General features: G+C 41.0%; 1 protein-coding gene across 5 annotated transcripts in view; it reads right to left on the bottom strand.

Annotated features, from left to right (window-relative positions):
* The window catches only part of LOC126272556 (irregular chiasm C-roughest protein), a 1,094,042-nt gene that overhangs the window by 58,567 nt on the left and 1,010,756 nt on the right, over positions 1 to 24,719 (bottom strand). The gene's annotated exons all lie outside the window — the stretch shown is intronic.

The raw sequence follows: 24,719 nt of genomic DNA, 5'->3' as shown, positions 1-24,719 counted from the left end.
CCCAAGGACATCACACACATACATGCCCGAGGCAGGATTCGAACCTGCGACCGCAGCGGTCGCGCGGTTCCAGACTGTAGCGCCTAGAAATGCTCGGCCACCTCGGCCGGCTTCACTTTCCTGAGGTTAACACAACACAAATCAGAGTTGTTCGTAGCACAATGAGGGAGGACGTAGAAGAGAATAATCGCTTAAGAGTACCGAAAATCGGTGCCATGATTTGACCAGCTGGGATGCGGCTTTGAACTCTTTCTTCGTAGGAGAGATGTTGTGGTGCCACTACATGGATTGCCGTTTTGTTTCCCGTTGGAAGTGATGAAATGGTTCAAATGGTTCAAATGGCTCTGTGCGCTATGCGACTTAACATCAGAGGTCATCAGTCCGCTAGAACTTAGAACTACTTAAACCTAACTAACCTAAGGACATCACACCCATCGATGCCCCGAGGCAGGATTCGAACCTGCGACCGTAGCGGTCACGCGGCTCCAGACTGAAGCGTCTAGAACCGCACTGCCACAGCGGCAGGCGGAAGTGAAGAACCGATGTTTCACTGCCTGTGACGATGTTCGAAAGATAATTGTCACGATCAGCTTCGTAAAGGGCAATGAATTCCGAACTAATGGGCCTTCGTTACTCCTTATGGTCCCCTGTTAGGCGGCGAAGAACACGACGGACACACCCCTTTGAGTACCCAACTGGTGGACGCACGTGACAACACTACCAACAGTGATGTCTAGTTGTACAGCGAGGGGTTTGGTTGTCACCCGTCCGCACCATCCAACATTGCAGAAATTGTAAGTACGCTGTTTAGGTTTTTATATTGGTAACGCCACGTAGCGCTCTGTATGAAAATCACTGGCTTCGCTGTTTGCAGTCAGTGGGTGGTTGGTATTGTTGTACTACTCGCCATTGTAGTGTTGGGCAGTTGGCTGTTACCAGAGCGTAGCGTTGCGCAGTTGGAGGAGAGCCGCCTGCAGTGGTGGATGTGGGGAGAGAGATTGCGGAGTTTTGAAATTTGTAAGACTGGATGTTATGAACTGCTATATATATTATGACTATTAGGGTAAATACATTGTTTGTTCTCTATTAAATTTTTTCATTCGCTAACTCTGCCTATCATTAGTTAGTGCCTTCCGTAGCTTGAATCTTTTATTTAGCTGGCAGTAGTGGCGCTCGCTGTATTGCAGTAGTTCAAGTAACGAAGATTTTTGTGAAGTAAGTGATTTGTGAAATGTATAGGTTAATGTTAGTCAGGGCTATTCTTTTGTACGGATTACTGAACGTCAGATTGCGTTGCGCTAAAAATTATTGTGTGTCAGTTTAAGCACAGTTATGTATAATTGTTCTAAGGGGACGTTTCAAAATCACAGTTGCACGCGACCGGTAGGCTCGTTGTGGACCGGAAAGGTAGTGATGACAAACGCATGCCCCAAAGACTCACCGCACCTTTAGTTCACTGCCAGATACCCGTATACATTCTGAGAAAGCCTGTGAATATCTCTAATGCTCGGGTTTTCTGCCAAAACAAGCTCAATGACAGTTCTGTGCTTGGAACGCAACTACGTTAAAGGGCGCCGTTTTAAAGACTCCTTATAGTGCCACCATGTAATGGAACTTCTTGAAACTACCGGAGCTGAAGCGGGATTATTCCCCTATGTTCCATAACAAAGTCCGCAATTTTTGTAACGAGGTTAACCGAGAACGAAAAGTTGAAGGACTTATTGAACGTCCTCGTACTCCGGAGGGATGATGCTGTTGTATACAGTTAAGCCTCGACGCCATAAAGCTGTCTCGAAATGCTGGAAGACCTGCAGACGATAGACGTTTGATGCAGGGTTTGGATGCTGACTGTCCACATAAATCAAGCTAACACATTGCGCTTGAAAATGCACAAAGCATGTTATTTAAAAAAATGTTCAAATCTGTGTGAAATCTTAAGGGGCTTAACCGCTAGGGTCATCAGTCCCTAAGCTTACACACTACTTAACCTAAATTATCCTAAGGACAAACACACACACCCATGCCCGAGGGAGGACTCGAACCTCCGCCGGGACCAGCCGCACAGTCCATGACTGCAGCGCCTTAAACCGCTCTGCTAATCTCGCGGCAGCAAGTTATTTCATGATTACAATATTGCAGTACAGTCAGTGGAAGCAGTCACATCTACTAAATGTATAGGAGTACGTGTACGGAAAGATTTGTTGTGGAAGAATACATAAATCACCGGTTGGTTGGTTGATTTGCCGGAGGGGACCAAGTAGCCAAGTCATCGGCCCCATCGGATTACGGAAGGATGAAGAAGGAAGTCGGACGTGTCCTTTCAAAGGACCATACTGGCATTTGCCCGAAGCGATTTAGGGGAATCACAGGAAACCTAAATGAAGATGGCCAAACGAGGATTCGAACCGTGGTCCTCCCGAACAGGAGTCCAGTGTGCTAACCACTGCACCACTTCATCCGGTGAATCACAGGTAAGGCACAAACATTGGACACTGGACGAATTCTCAGGGAATGTAATCCATTCACAACGATGGTAGCCTACAAAACCGTCGTTCCATCAATATTTCAGCATTATCGTCAGTTTTGTATGTTGCGTTACAGGTTCAGTTACAAAACTGAAGGCACCCATGTCAGCAGATTTAATCCTGGATGTGACAAGACTTGAAATTTTCCATTTTCGGTGTGAGTGGCTTGGTCAGTTACGTTTCGAGAAGTTGAAAGGTATACATAATAGTAAAATGTACACAGTAGTGAAATGTAATTACCATGAGAATATATATATATTTTTTAATTTGTGACACTGCGAGCATCTTCGCATGCGTGAACACATTTTCCCGGTAAAATATTTTTAATGTAAGAGTGGTTAGACTGAACTAATTAAAATACTGAACACATGAATGATAATTCTTCTTGGGTACCTACACATAAATATTGTTAAGTTCAGTTAAATCTTTACACTACAATAATTACCGAGCGAGTACCTTGAGCTAATAAAAATTTAATGCAGATTACTTTTTTCCATAGTGCTGTCCTTCCACACAATCATTTAAAAAATCATCGCTTGTCGTTAATCCTTATTTACATAATCTAAAATGACGTATTCATTCTTAGTGTGGCATATCTGCCATCCAGGCTCCTCACTTCGCCATGACACAACACTCTCTCGCTCTACGGCAGGCCACTGCTCACAATTGCGACTTCTTTCCTTATTCGGCCCAGCTCTGCTCAAACTCACATGCAGTTTTAACTGAAAATTTGCCGGGACCGGGACTCTCAAATGAAGTTGTAGCCTACCTCGAGGAGGTGCCTTAACCATTGGTTGTCAGAGCACGCCTCCAAGCCGGATTCCTCTTTCAGTTACATATGTGTTTCCATCTTGATTTTCGTGTATCACTACCAGATGGCTCGAATTATCAAAATTTCGCCTTCTGTGGCTGGTAACAGATTGGAACCGAGCACGCGGGCTGACGTTGTTTGAAGGCATTGGTGAAATAAACAGGGAAGTCGTATTTATATAGTTTCCAGTAGAAGACAAAGAAATTTTAATGGGTTCTGTCTCCTTCCAACCTTTATTTAGGTCAGCAGCACACCATAATAGCTTACTGCGTAATCACATAAAGATTTAATGTGCTATTTATTGGACTTTAAAGTATTGGGCTTTATGATATTAGACTTGTCTCTCTCTCTCTCTCTCTCTCTGTCTCTCACCGAACAATTTTCTTCTATGAATACGATGCCAAAGAAATACACTAGTAACTAAAGAGCCTTACTGGTTACTGAATATCATGAGGAGTCTAAGAATTTCAGAAAATGGATACCCTAATGACAGTCATAACTTTCGAATTTCGATAACTTCATTGTGCTTCTGATTCTGATGATCAGGATGTAGGACCAGAAGCTATTCAGCCAACTTATTATGAAATCACATTTTTGAAGCTGTCACTTACATCTTGACAAGCTGCATGACATCTTCAGAATGAGATTTTCGCTCTGCAGCGGAGTGTGTGCTGTGTGATGATATCACGCTTCCAGGTCCGGCACACAGTTTTAATCTGCCAGGAAGTTACATCTTCATACTTTTCAGATTTAACTGCGAGAGGCACGTTAATAGAGTTTCTTCAGGGAAAGTCAATGTAGTGGAGACTTTTTGCATGATTCACTCATTATCAATAAGTTGCGATAACGATGCACTACAGTAATCTGTAAGCTAGTGTGTAGCGGAGAATTCGAAGACGCTGTGCTCTGAAATAGAAAACTAGTCATTATAACCGCAATCAATGTTGGACAAAAACAGCATTTTGAGGTAGGACGAGAAGCCTAAAAACACATCTTGTGTGGCATGAACTACAGTGAATTTCCTGAATATATCTCTAACAAGTTTAAGAACGACACTCTGTTCACAGGTCAGAATCAGACCGCTGTTTCGTGCAGTTTCAGAATCTGACTATTGTCAATAAGTCCTTCTAGGTTGGTGACGGCATTGTCAACTCGTGTAAAATTCCGTCGTTTCGACGACTATAGCAAGACGACTTCCACAGGCTGACTGTGAGAACGGCCACGGAAGCCTAAGTTAACAATCTGACTATTGCTTAGTGCAATTACGAGGAAAGTCCCAGAGTAGCTTCTTGTTATTCCAAACAGCCGACGTCACCAAGTCCATTCCCTATTATCCTGTATTGGTCCTATGGATAAGTCTCATTTTTGCACCATGCGACCGATCCTTTTCAAATTCTTAATGGTAGTACAACCTAGTTTTCGCACAAAATCGGAGATGTCTGGTTAATGCACCAGTGCCTGTATTTCTATTACCGCTCCAGAGTCTGGGGGTCTTTCCGTGTCCATTAGAGACCCCATTTCCTATTGGTACTTACGACGGTCGTTTTCCGAAGCACACAAATCTAACATCCGTTTGCCTTCAGGCCTTCCTTTGTCTTCTCACAGCTATCTGTCATGTGCGTCAGTTTTAATGGCTTCCCCGTACAAATGGGTGTGGCAGATCTTTTACATTATGTGTCGGCGAATAAATTTACGGTTTCTGTTTCACACAGCGTTAGCCCCTCCGTGGGCGGTTTCTCTACCTGTCCCAACCTACAACATCGAACAGACCAACCATGACAGGCAACATGTCAACAAATGTCAACAGCTTTTCCCACGTCGTACGTGCGAAGACCGTGGCCCGTTTCTCCGGCAGGGGCCACTGGATATCGCAGTGCTCTATGATTCGCCTAGGATGACTTTATAGTCCCATCCCTCGGCGCTTGCAATTTTCTAACGAGCCTGCATATGGTCCATTGATAGCTACCCGAGCCAAATATCTCACGTACTACATCTACATGACTACTCTGCAATTCACATTTAAGTGCTTGGCAGAGGGTTCAAATGGTTCAAATGGCTCTGAGCACTATGGGGCTCAACTGCTATGGTCATCAGTCCCCTAGAACTTAGAACTACTTAAACCTAACTAACCTAAGGACAGCACACACATCCATGCCCGAGGCAGGATTCGAACCTGCGACCGTAGCAGTCGCGCGGTTCCGGACTGCGCGCCTAGAAGCAGAGGGTTCATCGAACCACAATCATACTACCTCTCTACTATTCCACTCCCGAACAGCGCGCGGGAAAAACGAACACCTAAACCTTTCTGTTCGAGCTCTGATTTCTCTTATTTTATTTTGATGAACATTCCTACCTATGTAGGTTGGGCTCAACAAAATATTTTCGCATTCGGAAGAGAAAGTTGGTGACTGAAATTTCGTAAAAAGGTCTCGCCGCGACGAAAAACGTCTTTGCTGTAATGACTTCCATCCCAACTCGTGTATCATATCTGCCACACTCTCTCCCCTATTACGTGATAATACAAAACGAACTGCCCTTTTTTGCACCCTTTCGATGTCCTGCGTCAATCCCACCTGGTAAGGATCCCACACGGCGCAGCAATATTCCAAAAGAGGACGAACGAGTGTAGTGTAAGCTGTCTCTTTAGTGGACTTGTTGCATCTTCTAAGTGTCCTGCCAATGAAACGCAACCTTTGGCTCGCCTTCCCCACAATATTCTCTATGTGGTCCTTCCAACTGAAGTTGTTCGTAATTTTAAAACCCAGGTACTTAGTTGAATTGACAGCCTTGAGAATTGTACTATTTATCGAGTAATCGAATTCCAACGGGTTTCTTATGGAACTCATGTGGATAATCTCACACTTTTCATTATTTAGCGTCAACTGCCACCTGACACACCATACAGCAATCTTTTCTAAATCGCTTTGCAACTGATACTGGTCTTTGGATGACCTTACTAAACAGTAAATTACAGCATCATCTGCGAACAATCAAAGAGAACTGCTCAGATTGTCACCCAGGTCATTTATATAGATCAGGAACTGCAGAGGTCCCAGGACGCTTCCCTGGGGAACACCTGATATCACTTCAGTTTTACTCGATGATTTGCCGTCTATTACTACGAACTCCGACCTTCCTGACAGGAAATCACGAATCCAGTCGCACAACTGAGACGATACCCCATAGGTCCGCAACTAGATTAGAAGTCGCTTGTGAGGAACGGTGTCAAAAGCTTTTCGGAAATCTAGAAATACGGAATCAACTTGAGATCCCCTGTCGATAGCGGCCATTACTTCGTGCAAATAAAGAGCTAGCTGCGTTGCACAAGAGCAATGTTTTCTGAAGCCCTGCTGATTACGTGTCAATAGATCGTTCCCTTCGAGGTGATTCATAATGTTTGAATACGGAATATGCTCCAAAACCCTACTGCAAACCGACGTCAATGATATAGGTCTGTAGTTAAATTGATTACTCCTACTACCCTTCTTAAACACTGGTGCGACCTGCGCAATTTTCCAATCTGTAGGTACAGATCTATCGGTGAGCGAGCGGTTGTATATGAGTGTTAAGTAGGGAGCTATAGTATCAGCGTAATCTGAAAGGAACCTAATCGGTATACAATCTGGACCTGAAGACTTGCCCGTATCAAGCGATTTGAGTTGCTTCCCAACCCCTAATGTATCTACTTCTAAGAAACTCATGCTAGTAGATGTTCGTGTTTCAAATCCTGGAATATTCCATTTGTCTTCCCTGGTGAAGGAATTTCGGAAAACTGCGTTCAATAACTCCGTTTTAGCGGCACAGTCGTCGGTAACAATACCATCGACACTGCGCAGCGAAGGTATTGTCTGCGTCTTGCCGCTTGTGTACTTTACATACGACCAGAATTTCTTCGGATTTTCTACCAAATTTCGAGACAATGTTTCGTTGTGGAACCTATTAAAGGCATCTCGCATCGAAGTCCGTGCCAAATTTCGCGCGTCTGTAAATTTTAGCCCATCTTCGGGATTTCGCGTTCTTCTGAACTTCGCATGCTTTTTCCGTTGCCTCTGCATCAGCGTTCGGACCTGCTCGCTTATGTAATAAAAAATTGGTGGTTGCTATTTTAAAAAAATGCAGTTGGTATCCGTTTGATCTATGGCAGCGCCATCTAGTGAGCCACCCATAGCGCCATCTGGTTTCCCCCTTCAAGCTAGACAAGTTTCGTTCTTTGTAGTTTTTTCATTTTACGCTTATTACGTAAGATATTTGGCCCGGTGACGATCAATAGACAGCCTGTATATTGGCGAACCACTGCAGCAACAAGTCAGTAACCACATGAAGATAACGAACAGCTGTGTCGTTAAAATTCTGTACAGGTTCCACAGCATTATCAGACACGACGCCCGTGTACCAATAATGGAGATATTACGTCATAAAAGTTTCAAGCAGCACATTCTCAAAAGCCTTGGAGTTCTCGGGACCAATTTGTTATCAGTACAACGCAGATAACAGGCAAAAAGCGAGGACATCGTCTAGTCCCGGGATCGATGAATTGTTTACATACATAAATTAGTTTCTACTGAACCCTCAGAGCGCGAATCGTACTACCACTACTCCAATTTTTGTCATGTGATGAATATGCATTGGCAGCTAAAAATGAGTGCAAGACCGCGACCTTATCACATTTCTGGTGTAGCACAAGTGAAAAGTTTGCAATGATTTCATTTCATATCATTGTATCTTGAATTACTTAATCCCCATTTTGAAATTCGTCCAGTTTCAGCGAAATTCCGAAATTTTCTTCTTTATCAACTTGTATGTATTGCGGCAGAGAGAGAACTTTGGTTATTTCTTAATTCTACATTTTCACTATAAAAGCAAAGCTGTAAGATAGCTGTACACGGCAAAAACATTTCAGAATAAAATGAAATCGCGTGGCACAGTAAAGTACAAAGACCACGTAAAGAACTTCTAATGAAACAGTATCGTCAAATAAACAGAGTAAAGCGGAGAATCCACTGGTAGTGCAAGCAACTGTACCGAATTACGTGCGGTTGTTCTCTCGGATTCGCTACTGTGTACAGTTAATAATGTGGATTCCAAGAGAGATTTCACGACCATCGTCTACTACCAACTAAATCTCGCAAGTGACTCAATATAATGCTGTGAGTTGAATATGGTCCGATAAATTATTTAAGGTTGATGAAAAAGAGCACATCGTTATAAGAAAGGCATTAAAATCATTTCGCTCTAATTAATGTAAGAGACAGATAATTAAAAACAAACATTTACGAAACAGTGATTCGTTGTCATTTGTCTGTTATGCATGCCTACAGTCTCTAACTTATCTAAAATTCCTCTATGGAGAAACAGGTTTTACAGCACAATTTCTTTTTTTGTGTGTGAGTCAGTAAATTTTTCTCATTCTTCATCGCCAACTTTGAGTCAATAGCGAGACAGGCGAATATTTTTATGACTGCGTGTTTTGTTTGACAGATTATGCCCCAAATGTTGAGAGACCATTTTAATTTCCGAAGTTACACAGACACGTATACTATTTTCAAACTTTGTATCAAAGCCAACAATACATTTCGTCAAGGAGAACGTGTTCTGGAAGTATTGACAGAAATATAGATTCCTTATACAGTTAAACGTGACCTGTATTACAATGTATGACACGCTTATATGAAAAAACCCAGAGTATAATTTAACTGGATTTTATGGAAATAAGCAGAGTAAACTAACAATGTATGGCTTAGAGAGCTAAAAGCAATAATCGAGAGCACAGCATAAATTGTTTACGTAATCATGTTAAAAGTAATGTTATACAGTAGAACTATTTCTTACCAACCACGCTCTACCTCAATGCACTTTATGAGAATTCCTGGAGAATCGGAAAGAACTATGGTATTACATGTGTGAAATTCCTGCTGCGTATGACAACAACGCACTGTGGAACATTATATATGACGTGGCGTTACGTAAGCTACGGGCGGCAGTCGTAAAATTGCTACATTGATGTTCAAATGTCAGGAGCATCCTGCTATGTAAAGTTACGGCATTCAAACGATTACGTTGCAACATGCAACAAATATACTTACATGCTGCTTATGTTTTCGTAAAGAGTCATCATAGAGACGTTCAGGTTATTAGAAGTGGATGAACCGTAGGTTACGCTGCTGCTTGGGGAAAAAAAATCCTTTTCATTAACTGTTAGCTTCTATCACAAAAATCATCACCAAATTTCCATCTAACAACGAATGAACGTGACAATATTTGCATAATGTTTTTCATTAAAATAATGTTATAGTAAATAGCAAATAATGTTACTGATATACCGTTTGCAGTACGGAGAGAACTGTCCTAATGAGATATTATCTCTCATTTGTACTTGTAAAGCTATATAGTTCAAACTTCATTTACGTGAATACAGACTGTCAAGTTATTGTTATCCAAATAACTAACGGCAGTAGTTAGTGACATATTTAAATTAATATCGTTTTTTTTTTACCAAACCTATAAAAACCTATGACTCACAATGTAGATACACACAGATACAAACTTTACAACTAAAATTTCAACATTAAGAACGATAGCAATAATCATAACCTTATTTATATTCATTAACCCGTATACAATGTATTAGGACGATGTAGCAGTCAGAGTGTACGACTTATACACTATCATACGAAACAGGGGGACAGATAATGTGTGACCTGGTCTGACACTGCTGCTCAGCTTGGCGTGTAGCAGGGCAGGTAGGATCACACCGCGACCTGCACCATAGATGATGGTGTCAAATGCCATTCTGGATGATGGTGATCAATGACAGTGTAGCCCACACAGGTTGCTGAGAAGCGTTGCTGCTCTTCCTACTCAGAGGGTACCACTTGAACCCACAACCAACCAGAAAAATGGCTATCTGTGATAGTAGCTACCCAATATGTGATGTTTTGAAGGTTCTATGTTAAGAGCATTCGAACTCAGCACAGGCAGTGAACTTCAAATATGAAGACAGTCTGGAGGTAACAACATAGTAGTTCATCTCAAGCAGCAGACTGGTCTAAAACTCTCCTTGTGACTATCAGCTTGTGATGACTGCATAACTGAGAGTGAGACTCTAAATTAGACGATCTACATTAGGCAATCTAAATCAGGCGTACTTGTATAGGAGAACATAGAAGTTGGAGTGGTCAGTGTTCCTCAAATGGCAATGTCCTCCTTATTACTTCGATTTGCTGACGTTGACTCAATAGCTGTTTGCTATACCAGACAGAGCCGAGGTACAACCACAAACAAATTATTAAATTCGTAGCTGATTTGGGGACATACAGGAAGCGAAATTTCGTAAGCAGGGCGGCCATCTCTGGTATTGACCATGACCCTAACCATTCTGGTTGTCTCGAACTAAGCTTGGAGGATTATAATGGGTCCTTCATCCTATGCAATCATCTGGATACTTTTATTGCTGCAGACACACCTACTCCATGTCTCAACGTATAAATATAGTTGTATGCTCATGCTTGGATGACTGAACAATGTGTCTTCCTCTTCGTCACTATTCGCATGGGGCTGCTGATATTCTGCATAGCACTGAGTATGACTTTAACTCAAGATACGCCCTTTCCTTCTCACAAGCAATGATAATAGAAAAGCTATTTCTGAATAGGAAACCCATAGCGGAATCTTTCCCTACATACAGAACCTACATTCCGCTGAATGCTGGTGGTTGGCACATCCAAACGTGTACCACTCATCGAACCAGGGTGACGATTATTGCAGGCCATCTTCCAGGTGTTGCAATTTCAAAGGCCAGCATTGTATCTTACTGTGTCGTAGTCCGCAGTATTTCCACTTAATGGTCCCTGATTTTTCCACATACCTGTCATTTTATACACTGTCAGGTAGAAAGTATGTGGCCCCACATTAGTGGATATTAATATGCGATGTGTTCAACCTTCGCTCTTTTGGTGGCTTGAACTTTGCTGGGAACGCTTTGAAAGAGGTGCCTGAATGTGTGTATGAAGAGGAGTGTCATACCGTTCTATCTCAGTAGCCGAAACCGTGGAAGGTAGATACTCTGGACGCTGGGTATGGAGTGAAGTCCTAGCTCGTCCCAAAATTGTCCGATTGGTTTCAGGTCATGACTCTTCGCAGGTGAGTCAATTTCAAGAATGTTATTTTCTTCAAACCACTCCCACACAGACGTTGCTTTAACATGGTCCTTTGTTCTAATGGTACAGTCATCGTCAAAAATGGTGGTACTCTACTGTACGCAATATACAATCCTGTAAAAGGAGTTCGTATCCCTCAGTACTTTCAATTTTCTTGAGTGCAATAATGGGATCACAACATTAGCATTTAAAACGTCCATTTGCAGTAAAGCACCACATCTGTAATGGCAGGTAAGGATATCCAGGCATTCGCCAAACTCAGACCGCCACAGGGCACAACATGATACATCACACTAAATCACTCGGCTTCGCTGTTTACACCACATGAAGCGACGCTTAGCACTGACTGCATAAATGTGTGGTTCGTGCGATGCTGCTACACAGTTGTATCACATTCAGCATAACTCCCTGCGCACAGTGATCATGGTGTGTGAACTATAGGTACTACTTTAGAAATCACAAGTGACTCCTTAAACTGATATCTTTTAGAACCAACCTTCCCAAATCGTCGGCAGTCCATGTGCGTCGGTATAGGGTGCTGCCTGGTCTTGGTGAAGCTATGGTCGTTTCTTCGTGTTTAAATTTCACCATCATATCACCAACAGTCAATCTGGGCAGCTCTGCAAGACATCACCGATGGAGTTGTTGCTCTGGTCAGAGTAGTCCACGTTGAAGTCACTGAGGACCCCTGAGAGACCCAGCCTGCTGTTACTGCCTCTCTCTCTCTCTCTCTCTCTCTCTCTCTCTCTCTCTCTCTCTCACTGAGAACACTATACTCAAAGTCTCCTTCTATACTGGGAGGTCGGCCACTCCTGACATCTTGTGGACACTTCCGCATTACATGGGGCCTATCCCTGCTTTTCGCAGTGAAGTGTACATTTCATAGCGCACATATAAATACGGGTCCTCTTTCATAATCGATGCGTTGCAGTTTTGTCTCTTAAAATGTTTCCTTCTCGAACATAATTGAGTCTGAATGGTTCCTCTGAAAAAGACATCAGTTCACTGCCCCTACCAAAATTAGTTGAACGTTAGTGCTTTTTTTTTTTATACTGTGTGTTGTGGTCTTCTGTCTGAAGACTCGTCTCAGCGCTTTTCTTCATTGTGCAAGTCTACATCAGTCTGAACACCACTTCTATCACCATGCCTTGATCTCTCCGAGGGTCCTCAATTAATAAATTGACGGAGCTATGATATATCGTGATCTGTCCTATCAGATACTCTTCTAGTTGGTTTGGGCCCCAATTTTTTTAAGCAATTTCCATCATTACTTCCTTTTAAGCTATCATATTTAACTGTATAATCGTCAGTGGTTTCCTGAAACACCATATTCCAAAAACTTCCGTTCACTTCATGTTTGAACTGCTAATCATCGGTCATGGCGGAGGTTCGATTCCTCCCTCGGGCGTGGGTGGATGTGTTTGTCCTTAGGATAATTTAGGTTAAGTAGTGTGTAAGCTTAGGGACAGATGACCCATAAGATTTCACACACATCTGAACATTTCTTTTGCTAATCATCCGTACCAGATTACACGAATACCTTCAGACCAGATATTGTAATATTTGAAATTTCTCTTTTTAGCCATCATCCGTTATTTTGATTTCTAAATTACAAAACTTATATACTTTAATTAGTGTCTCAATTACTGGTCTAAATCCCTCAGCTGGTTTAATTAAACTATATTCCGTTACCTTTGCTCTATGGTTGTTCACGTTTGCCTTACAGCTTCTTCTGAAGGCACTGTCCACCGCATTTAACTGCTCTTCTTACCCATTAGCTGTTTTCGATAGAATTACACTCTCGTTAAACCTAAAAGTTTTACTTTTCTGTTCATCAAATATAACTGTTTAAACTGTCAGCGTTTCAGCAGTTTCCTCAGTTACAATCTGCGAATTATGGTTAAACTGAGTGGTAGCCTAGGAAAACTTGTTTTGCCTGCAAAACTCTAACCATGCGACTTCCTCGTTCATACCTTTCCCTTACTCCGGCCCATTTTTCCTTTTCGTAATAATTCAGCCACATTCGTATTTGCTTAGTCAATATCAGACCGTCTCCTGCAATACCCCTATTTGATTTTTTGTTGATAACTCTATACGTAGGTGAGCAGAAATCCTTTTCTTTCTGCCACTGCACTCCACTAATTCTAACTACTACTTATTCATCTCTCTTGTCCAGTTATCTAACTTACCTACTCGGTTCAGTGTTCTAATACTATACGCTGCGAATCGCAAAGCGCCAGTTTTGTTTCCCTTGATGAGACAGCCTCCCGAACGACCCTCACCCGGAGATTCAAATGGGGGACTATTACAAGTCCGGAATAGCGTATCCCAGAGGGTGACTTGATATTAAAGCATAGAGTAGACCATCATATCCAAGGCACATTACATACGTAGATTTGTGGACAGTTGGGAAGCGTGCAAGGGATAAGTCCTTGCAGTCGTGCCATTCATTTGTGTTCTCGGCCAGTTCCGTTTCAGCCGCGCTCGCGAGTGGCCGCTGTTAACTGTTGCGCTGCGCTTCCGTGTTTACATCGCTGTACTAGAGTGCCGTCCGTCCGTTAATCTCCGTGTTCGTTCCTATTCCTTGTGATCTGATCACTCTTTCTGGTCTTGCTGCTGTTACTTGGAATTTCGGTTCTTTAACCGAAATTGCTTCGCTGGATTAACCATGGCTACAAACCTCAGGAAGAATACTCTGGTATTTGCTTTTGACAAGGAATCATGTCCTGTTCAGCCGACATCCCTGGAAATAGATGACTGGATTACATATGTAATTGGTCTAAATTCTGGAACCGTTCATACCTGGCAACTGGATCAGGAAAAATACTATGTTTTTGTCAAGTTAATCAGTGCTTCGACTGTTGATAAAGTGGTACGAAAGTGTAGCTATGAAGTAGATTTTGTGCATAGAAATGGTTATAAAAGTAAGGTTTCCACCTATAGAGCGGACATTCATTACAAAACCGTTCGTGTCTTGAATCTTCCCATAAAAATTTAAAATGATAAGATTAAGGAAGCTCTTTCAAACTACGGAGACGTTAAATCAATTGCAAATGAAAGATGGTCGCCTCGCTTTAAACTGCTGTGTTTTAACGGGGTCCGCTGTGTAGAGATGGACGTTAAGACGAATATTCCGTCTAACATAAGTCTTTGTGGGTATAAGGCACAAATTGTTTATACAGGTCAGGAAGCTACATGTCACATATGTAACGAAACCGGCCACTTCAGACAGGAATGTCCGCGGCGAACTGTTGTTCTTAAAAGTAATTTGATAGAGCGTCAGAAGCTTACCTTAAATGATCTGTTACCAAAGAATAGCCCGGAACAACTGGTTGAGGATGTTAAGACAGCGGGCCAAGCTGATGTCTCCCTTCACGATAACAGTAAATTTCCCCCTTTAACAACAACAAAAGGAAACCCTGTTGCCACTACTCGTGAAACTGAAACGCAACCGAAAAAACGACCTCTGGAGATATCTGATAGTTGTTCAGAGGACGAGCTGTCTTGTCACACTCCCTCACTTCCCAAGCAAAAACAGTACGATGAGAAGGCAGAGGAACCTGAAGGCAAAATGCGAATGGAAACTAATGAACAGAAAGATAATACACATAGGGTACCAGAAAATGAAGGGGGTGTAAGCAGCATTAATTTGCAAGAAACAATAGGTGCAGTATCCGAATGCAAAGATCAGAATCTATCTGTTAATAAACAAATACAGTGACAGGTTACGAAGCTGCAGTCTCCATTTGTTTCCCTCGATCAGAAAGTGAGTGAAGTTAATAAAGAACGGGGAAGTGGTGGCCAAACTGAAATCACGGTCAGCACCTCAGGGCAGGCGCCGGCAACCGAAATTGCTAAAGCGGCTGCTGCTGCTCCAGATAAGCCGCGAAGTAAAATGCCGACGCAACCAAATGAGAATGTAGCTCGTAACCAAGGGAAGGGAAAATCCGGTAGGGGCGACCCAAGCCCAAAGAATGTTCAGTCCGAAACTGTCGTACACGAATCACTGGAGGAAAAATGAGAAAGTTTACCAGGAAATCAGTCTGCTTGCGGTACAAGAGAAAACATCAGAAGTAGAAAAAAGTGACAGTAACTAATAAACTGATTGAAGTGTTATTTCATGTTCAGCCTTCCGAGAAACCTGTTACAGCTTAACTGAACCCTGAACCACAGTAAACTAAATTAGTTCATGAAAACAACTACATAGTGACAGCACAATGACGCAATCTTATTCTGTCACCACTATAAACATAAATAAAATCACGACCGGTTTGAAATATCGGCCCTTAAGGAATTTTTGTACGAATCCGCGACTGATATTGCCCTCTTACAAGAAGTTCTAATTTCGGATTTGGTAATTCCCTGTTTTGTCAGTTACATAAATGTGTCTCCCGAAACAAGTGTTGGAACAGCTATTTTGGTGAGGTAAGGGATTACAGTAAGCGAGGTGGAACGACTGGAATCCGGAAGGGGAATAGGACTAAATATCTATGATGTGACTATCATCAACTTGTACGCCCCTTCAGGAAGTTCTCATAGAGCTGACAGGGCAAGTTTCTTCAAAGATGACTTGATAAACTTGTTAAGGAAATCGCCAAGACAGTTATTACTAGGAGGTGATTTTAATTGTGTTTTAAACCGAAAAGATCAGTTACCTAAGTTTAATTTCTTAAGGGAACTAAAACAATTAGTTACTGGTTTAGAATTAAAGGATATATGGGAAATCAAATACCCCTCCACTGTTGAGTTCACTTATGTCACGGCAACATCACGTAGCAGGATTGATAGACTATGTATTTCTAAAAATCTTGTAACTTCCGTGACAAAAGTAGAAACCATTCCTACGTACTTTTCAGACCAGTCAAGTGTCTTAGCTTGCATAAATCTAACAAGACAGCCGGTTCGCCAATTCAAGAATCAGTGGAATTCGGACACTTCCTTGTTAGTAAATCATGATTTAGAAGATCTGATAAAAGAAACATGGGCAATATGTCTGCGAGCCCATAGTAGATATGCCTCTGCTATTGACTGGTGGGTTAAAATGGAAAAGCCAAAGTTGAGGAAAGTTCTTATTCAATACAGTGCCCAGAGCGCAAGGGAAATAAAATGCACTGCAGAGTATTACTATTCCGTTTTGAGAGATCTATATGATCAAGTCTCAGCAGGTTCCTCACTTTGGATAGCAGACATCAAGAAAGTCAAAGCAAAGTTACTTAATATCAAGAGAAGTCAAATGGAAATGTTGAAAATAAAATCGAAGGCAAATTCGGTGTCAGAAGATGAAACTACTTCCCTATCATTTAGTGAAGCATACGTAAAACGGGAGAAGGACTTTTATTCAAGAAATTCGAACAAAACACGGTACGATTCTCAGAACCCAGCAGGATATCATGAACAAGATTTATCGCTATTATTGCGAGCTATATTCTGTACATCAAAGTAGTGATGCTTCCTTCTAAGAATTCCTTGACACCCTAGCCCAACAGCTGACAGAAGATGACAACGAAAATTTTCTCGAGGTTGTCAGTGAAGAAGACGTGTATGAGACTCTGTCCGCCTCACCACCAAAAAAATCCCCAGGACCGGATGGTCTGCTAGCAGAGTTTTACATCCGTTACTGGCCAATAGTAGGTGCTAAAATCACGGTCATTGTAAATGAGGATATTCAGGGTAAAATGATTCCGGCTGAGTTTAAGGAGAGTAAAATTGTTCTTGTGCCAAAAAATAATGAAAACAAAGGTTTAAATAATTTTCGTCCAATTTCACTGCTGAATTCTTATTATAAATTAATAGCTAGAATAATAAACAAAAGAATTTCATGCCCTACAGATAAAATTATTAGTCAACAAAGAACTGTGCGCAAGGCAGAACCATTTTTCAAAATCTAGCGGAATTCAGAGATATCATTCCAATATCTTCTGTAACAAACATAAAGTGTACTTTATTGTTTTTAGATTTTTATAAATCGTTCGATGTAGTAAACCATGAATATCTTCTACAGACATTGAAGAAAAATGGTTTCAACGATAGGGTCATACAGTTGATTAAGAACATAGCAACTGGAATAAACGCTAAAATAGTGGCGAATTGTCAACAATGCAAATACAACGAGGTGTTCCTCAAGGAAGTCCTCTGTCCATGTCGCTCTTCGCCATTTCGCTGGAACCTTTCCTCCGATATGTCCATGCAACATTAAAAGGCTTAACATTATCAGGAAATAAAACAGTTATAAGAGCCTATGCTGACGATATAGGGGTCATTATAAGGAATACTGACGAGGTAACCACGCTAGCAACAGTGATTGATTCGTACTGTAGAGCATCTGGAGCCAATGCAAACGGAAAAAAATAAGATGTTAAATCTCAGAGGTTTTGATAAAATCAACGTCGAGTGGGCAAAATTAGTCCGACAACATAAAACACTTGGGATCACCCTGACAGCATGCCCTATGAAAATGATGGCTTTAAATTGGAAAGTTGCAGCAGGTAAAGTGCAAGGAGCCATTGTAGAGAATTTAACTCGATATATGAACCAAGTTCAAAGAACACAGTATATCAACTCATGCATCCTTGCTAAGGCTTATTATACTGCCCAGCTGTTTCCAAGACCGAAAATGATAGAGAGGAGAATAATCTCCAAAATCACAAACTTTTTGTGGAGAGGTGGTGGACTAGGATTAACTGATATAACGGATAAAGCCTCTGCTCTTTTTATCAAAAGGCAAGTTAATTTAATAAGAGAAATCATAACCAGCCAACTTTTCGAGATCATTAAACCTCCAAGCCTGCTTCCCCCGATTGACGTGCAGAATATCAACAGTCGCTTGCAGCAAGTGAGGATTTTCTATGTTGAGTTTAGTTATGTCAGTGTCGAACTCAGGCAGTCCCGACACTTAACATCAACAGCCATAATGCGGGAACGAAAGAAAAGCGAAGGAAGAAACAAAATATAACGACAGTTTCCAAATATTGAGTGGACTGAGATTTGGAAAAACATTAGTTCTAATGTGCTCACGTCTAATATAAAAACGTCATGGTAGAAGACAGTTAACAACATAGTTAGCACCAATGAAAGACAGCACGCAATCTGACTCTGTGAAACAAATTTATGTCAACAATGCCATCTAGTTGACACAGTAATTCATGGATATACTTGCAGTGGTCACATGAATAGTTGGAAGTGGATCCGGGAGCAAATAGCTCTGATTACAAGAACATCCCCTGAGTATATATCGCCGGCATTGACGCACAGGCCTGAAGCACACTATTTTCCAGAAGCAAAAAATAACGCTGCGTACTGGTTGCTGGGAAATTTTGTTAACTACGTCCTTAACAAATTAGGATCCGATAGCATCATAAAGTTCAAGGTACACATGCTGTGTGAATTCCACAAAATCAGAAGCTATTAGAATCACAAGAAAAAGTTCGGTAGTATGCTAAAAATTGTATTTGATAGAATGGGCATTGGTTAATATAAAAAAGAAGACTGTGTTGACAGTGATGTATTGTAGTTACCTTAAGGATGCTATTTAAGATTTTACAGTATATTTATGATGTGTGCTTTTTCTACTTCAGAGAGTAGTTTTCTGTAATTTATAAGCTAATGTGCAGAACTTATGTAACATTGAGATTGGGTGTCGACAGTTTTTATAGAAATGTCCTTATTGATTGGTTAAAATCACAAGATTCTATCTGATAAATGTAATATTCAATGGCTGCAATTTGCAGTGAAAGACTGATTATATAGATCTGATCACTTCAGATACTTAGATTCAATTAATGTCCAGAAAGTGTAGTTGGAAGACTAGTCAATTTTATTATATATCTCCTTTCTGCCATTCTCAAGTATTTCAGAAATTGTCTAATATGATTATTAAACTGCTTTATATTTAAAATTATCCCACCAACTTGCTGATATCCATCATAGAGAACTAATTATGCTTCTGTAAAGATTGCAGCTCATAATTCAAAGTGCAGATTTTACTTCTTCAGGTTGAAGTTTGAATGTGTTTACATTTTTTTCTTGATGTTTAATTTAATTCTTTCTGGTAATTTAGTCAGTAACACAATCTTCTATTGTCTTTCCTTAACGTCAGCGTAATTGAAATGATCAAACCGTTTTGTTTAAATAACTTCATGTATCTATAACTTAGTATGTATTTGAAAAGTGTAACATCTTTTTTTTAATAAAGGTTTTTATAAAAAGAAAAGAAAGGATGGGTAGGGCGTCTGCCATATAAGCAGGAGATCCTGGGTTTGAGTCCCGGTCGGGTCACACATTTTCAGCTGTCCACACCGAGGTATATCAACAACACCTGTCGGCATCTGAGGGTTTCAGTTAGTCATCATTTATATCCAAGGGAATTATAACGCCTGTCGTGTCCCTACGCTTTCTACCTTTTGAAGTAGCAACATAGAAAGAGACGTCGGGTAATGTTATAGGTTCACATCACTCAATTATTCAGACTGTTGTACGTGCAACTACTGTTTCCGCTCTTCAGGAACCGTATGACATCCCAACCTTTCCACGGATACTTTTCTAATGTCGTGGTACCTAAGGTGCGGCATTCTACATCGTTGAGATATTCGAGCATCCCTATCACATCAATGTCCAATGTTCATGAAGGGGATGTGTTTCAATATTTACATTTTAGACAGAGATTTAGGAATCAGGTTTTAAATTGTAGGACATTTCCAGGGGCAGATGTGGACTCTGACCACAATCTATTGGTTATGACCTGTAGGTTAAAACTGAAGAAACTGCAAAAAGGTGGGAATTTAAGGACATGGGATCTGGATAAGCTGAAAGAACCAGAGGTTGTACAGAGTTTCAAGGAGAGCATAAGGGAACAATTGGCAGCAATGGGGGAAAGAAACACAGTTGAAGAAGAATGGGTAGCTCTGAGGGATGAAGTAGTGAAGGCAGCAGAGGATAAAGTAGGTAAAAAGACGAGGGTTGCTAGAAATCCTTGGGTAACAGAAGAAATATTGAATTTAATTGATGAAAGGAGAAAATATAAACATGCAGTTAATGAAGAGGCAAAAAGGAATACAAACATCTCAAAAATGAGATCGACAGGAAGTGCAAAATGGCTAAGCAGGGATGGCTAGAGGACAAATGTAAGGATGTAGAAGCTTATCTCACTAGGGGTAAGATAGATACTGCCTACAGGAAAATTAAAGAGACCTTTGCAGAGAAGAGAACCACGTGTATGAATATCAAGAGCTCAGATGGCAATCCAGTTCTAAGCAAAGAAGGGAAGGCAGAAAGGTGGAACGAAAATATAGAAGGTTTAAACAAGGGCGATGTACTTCAGGACAATATTATGGAAATGGAAGAGGATGTAGATGAAGACAAAATGGGAGGTAAGATACTGCGTGAAGAGTTTGACAGAGCACTGAAAGACCTGAGTCGAAACAAGGCCCCCGGAGTAGACAACATTCCATTAGAACTACTGACGACCTTGGGAGAGCCAGTCATGACAAAACTCTACCAGCTGGTGAGCAAGATGTATGAGACAGGTGAAATACCCTCAGACTTCAAGAAGAATATAATAATTCCAATCCCAAAGAAAACAGGTGCTGACAGATGTGAAAATTACCGAACTATCAGTTTAATAAGTCACAGCTGCAAAATACTAACGCGAATTCTTTACAGACGAATGGAAAAACTGGTAGATGCAGACCTCGGGGAGGATCAGTTTGGATTCCGTCGAAATGCTGGAACACGTGAGGCAATACTGACCTTACGACTTATCTTAGAAGAAAGATTAAGAAAAGGCAAACCTACGTTTCCAGCATTTGTAGACTTAGAGAAAGCTTTTGACAATGTTGACTGGAATACTCTCTTTCAAATTCTGAAGGTGGCAGGGGTAAAATACAGGGAGCGAAAGGCTATTTACAATTTGTACAGAAACCAGATGGCAGTCATAAGAGTCGACGGGCATGAAAGGGAAGCAGTGGTTGGGAAAGGAGTGAGACAGGGTTGTAGCCTCTCCCCGATGTTATTCAATCTGTATATTGAGCAAGCTGTAAAAGAAACAAAAGAAAAATTTGGAGTAGGTATTAAAATTCATGGAGAAGAAATAAAAACTTTGAGGTTCGCCGATGACATTGTAATTCTGTCAGAGACGGCAAAGGACTTGGAAGAGCAGTTGAACGGAATGGACAGTGTCTTGAAAGGAGGATATAAGATGAACATCAACAAAAGCAAAACGAGGATAATGGAATGTAGTCAAATTAAATCGGGTGATGCTGAGGGAATTAGATTAGGAAATGAGACACTTAAAGTAGTAAAGGAGTTTTGCTATTTAGGAAATAAAATAACTGATGACGGTCGAAGTAGAGAGGATATAAAATGTAGACTGGCAATGGCAAGGAAATCGTTTCTCAAGAAGAGAAATTTGTTAACATCGAATATAGATTTATGTATCAGGAAGTCGTTTATGAAAGTATTTGTTTGGAGTGTAGCCATGTATGGAAGTGAAACATGGACGATAACTAGTTTGGACAAGAAGAGAATAGAAGCTTTCGAAATGTGGTGCTACAGAAGAATGCTGAAGATTAGATGGGTAGATAACGTAACTAATGAGGAGGTATTGAATAGGATTGGGGAGAAGAGAAGTTTGTGGCACAACTTGATTAGAAGAAGGGATCGGTTGGTAGGACATGTTTTGAGGCATCAAGGGATCACAAATTTAGCATTGGAGGGCAGCGTGGAGGGTAAAAATCGTAGAGGGAGACCAAGAGATGAATACACTAAGCAGATTCAGAAGGATGTAGGTTGCGGTAGGTACTGGGAGATGAAGCAGATTGCACAGGATAGAGTAGCATGGAGAGCTGCATCAAACCAGTCTCAGGACTGAACAACAACAACAACAATATAGTTTTATTTATTTGTCTGTCATACGCTCCGAATGGCAGCACAATGTGCCGGCATATAGAGAGGCAGGAGTAGGAGAGACTGAGATGATGAGGTAAATTTAAAGTCACGTCTGCATCACCTAGCCAGTTCGAATATTACCGATGAAGAATGCCTGAGCTGAGTCCCTGCAAAGCACGAGATTTTTTGTATCATGTATGATCAAGGCCGATATATGTTATTAAAATTAGCAACACGGACTGTTTCTAGGTGATACTCTGCTATGTAAAAAATTAAGGACTTATTGTCAGTCCAGCTTTACAGTCAACACGTACCGTTTTTTAAGATTTTTGAGGCAAGGTAAAACTCGTATTTCTCGTCGTTAAATAATCTTGTCAATATTTTACCTAAATATATGTTTGTTCCTGTTGATTCATCAGCTACAGCTTTCGGTCAAAAGTAATTTCACTAGTTGGGTACGTAGTTACGTAAACGCTATCGAATATATGATTTTAACACTCTTAAAGCATCTCTTGATATTGCATTCATCAGCCAATGAAATGGGTGCCTGACATTTGTGTTTCGTGAAACATGCACGGTGCAAGCTGACTGAGGCGAAAAGGAAGTAATGTATTCATAAAATGTCATTTTGAAACACATTTTTATTATTGCTATGAGTGGATTTTGTTTCGTTCCTCAACACGGCATGTGTATTAACATAGGATTCGTCTGAATGACAAAATATATAAAAAATAAAGTGGATTACAAACATAAATCAATTGAGAGCCATTAGAGTAAATGCAGCTCGAAAACTTCAAATTACCAACTTGAACAGCAATCTCAGAAAAAAGTAAAGTAGTGACTCTAATATGAAATAAATGTAGGGATCTTTCTCTTCGCCTGAGGGCCTCACGTGCTACTTTTTCCGAAAGTGGTAGGCATTTGGTCCGTGAGGACGAGAAGTATGCCTACACCAGGTGTAAGCTGAACCGTACACTGAACAGTAATCATTGTGTCTTTCTTCTCAGCCCCACATAATTGAGGAGTTATCCGAGACGATCCACTGTGATCCTAGGAGACGTCTTCCGCGTCCGCGCCACGCAAGTTAAAACAGCTTTGCAACCGGCACGCTGCAAGTCGGCAAGCGACTCACTGCAGGGTCACTCTGCGACCGGCGTCCGCTTTTGCTGACAAATGTATCATTCTGAGGCTGCGGCAAGATCGCTCGCATGTACGCGCGAGGCCACTACGATTGAGACTCTATTTCACACAACAATGACAACGAGAGTTCTGAAGTTTTAAGTTATAAAATTTAAGGAAAAACATGACTGCCAGAAAACGAAAAATTTTAACAGTAACTTGTGTTTATACAGCGCAATCCTTTTAACGTTTAGAAACCTCTGAAGCGACGTAGATGACTCTGAGATAAGAAACAAGAGGCTGAGCTCTGAATTCCGTTATTTTATCGTGGTGATCGTTTCTCCCTATGTAGGGCAGTGTCAACAAAATAGTTTCGTATTCGGAGGAGAAGGCTGGTATAGGAATTTCGTGAGAAGATACAGTCGCCACGAAAAAGACCTTTGTTTGAATGATGTCCAGCCCAAATCCTGTATCATTTCACTTACACTTTCTCCCAAATCTCACAACAATACAAAAAGTGGCTCCCCTTCTCTGAAATCTTCCGTTGTACTCCATCAATCCTATTTGCTAAGGATCCCATACCGCGCAGCAGCATTCTGAAAGAGGACGAACAAGCGTAGTGTAGACTGTCTCCTTACATTTTCTAAGTGTCCTGCCAATAAAACGCAGTTTTTGGTTAGCCTTCCCCTCAAGATTTTCTTTTTGTTCCTTCAAATTTAGGTTAATCGAGAAGTTTAACATAATTCCTTTAGCACTCATGTGGATGTTCTCACACTTTTCGTTATTTAGGGCCAACTGCCAATTTTCGCACGTTTCCTATATTTTTTCTAAATCATTTTGGATTTTTTTATCTTGTGATTACTTCATTAGTCGATAAACGACAGCGTGATCTGCAAACAACCTACGACGGCTGCTTAGATTGTGTCACAAGTGGAATATAACATAAACTCACATCACGTCGGAAAGTGTATGGTAAGAACATCCAGATAAAATAAATACAGGGTGTTTCAAAAATGACCGGTATATTTGAAACGGCAATAAAAACTAAACGAGCAGCGATAGAAATACACCGTTTGTTGCAATATGCTTGGGACAACAGTACATTTTCAAGCGGACAAACTTTCGAAATTACAGTAGTTACAATTTTCAACAACAGATGGCGGTGCAAGTGATGTGAAAGATATAGAAGACAACGCAGTCTTTGGGTGCGCCATTCTGTACGTCGTC

Source organism: Schistocerca gregaria, chromosome 5 (assembly GCF_023897955.1).
Source record: "Schistocerca gregaria isolate iqSchGreg1 chromosome 5, iqSchGreg1.2, whole genome shotgun sequence".
Taxonomy (NCBI): domain Eukaryota; kingdom Metazoa; phylum Arthropoda; class Insecta; order Orthoptera; family Acrididae; genus Schistocerca; species Schistocerca gregaria.
The sequence above is the reverse complement of the archived record's forward strand: the minus strand, read 5'-3'. Positions and strand labels throughout refer to the sequence as shown.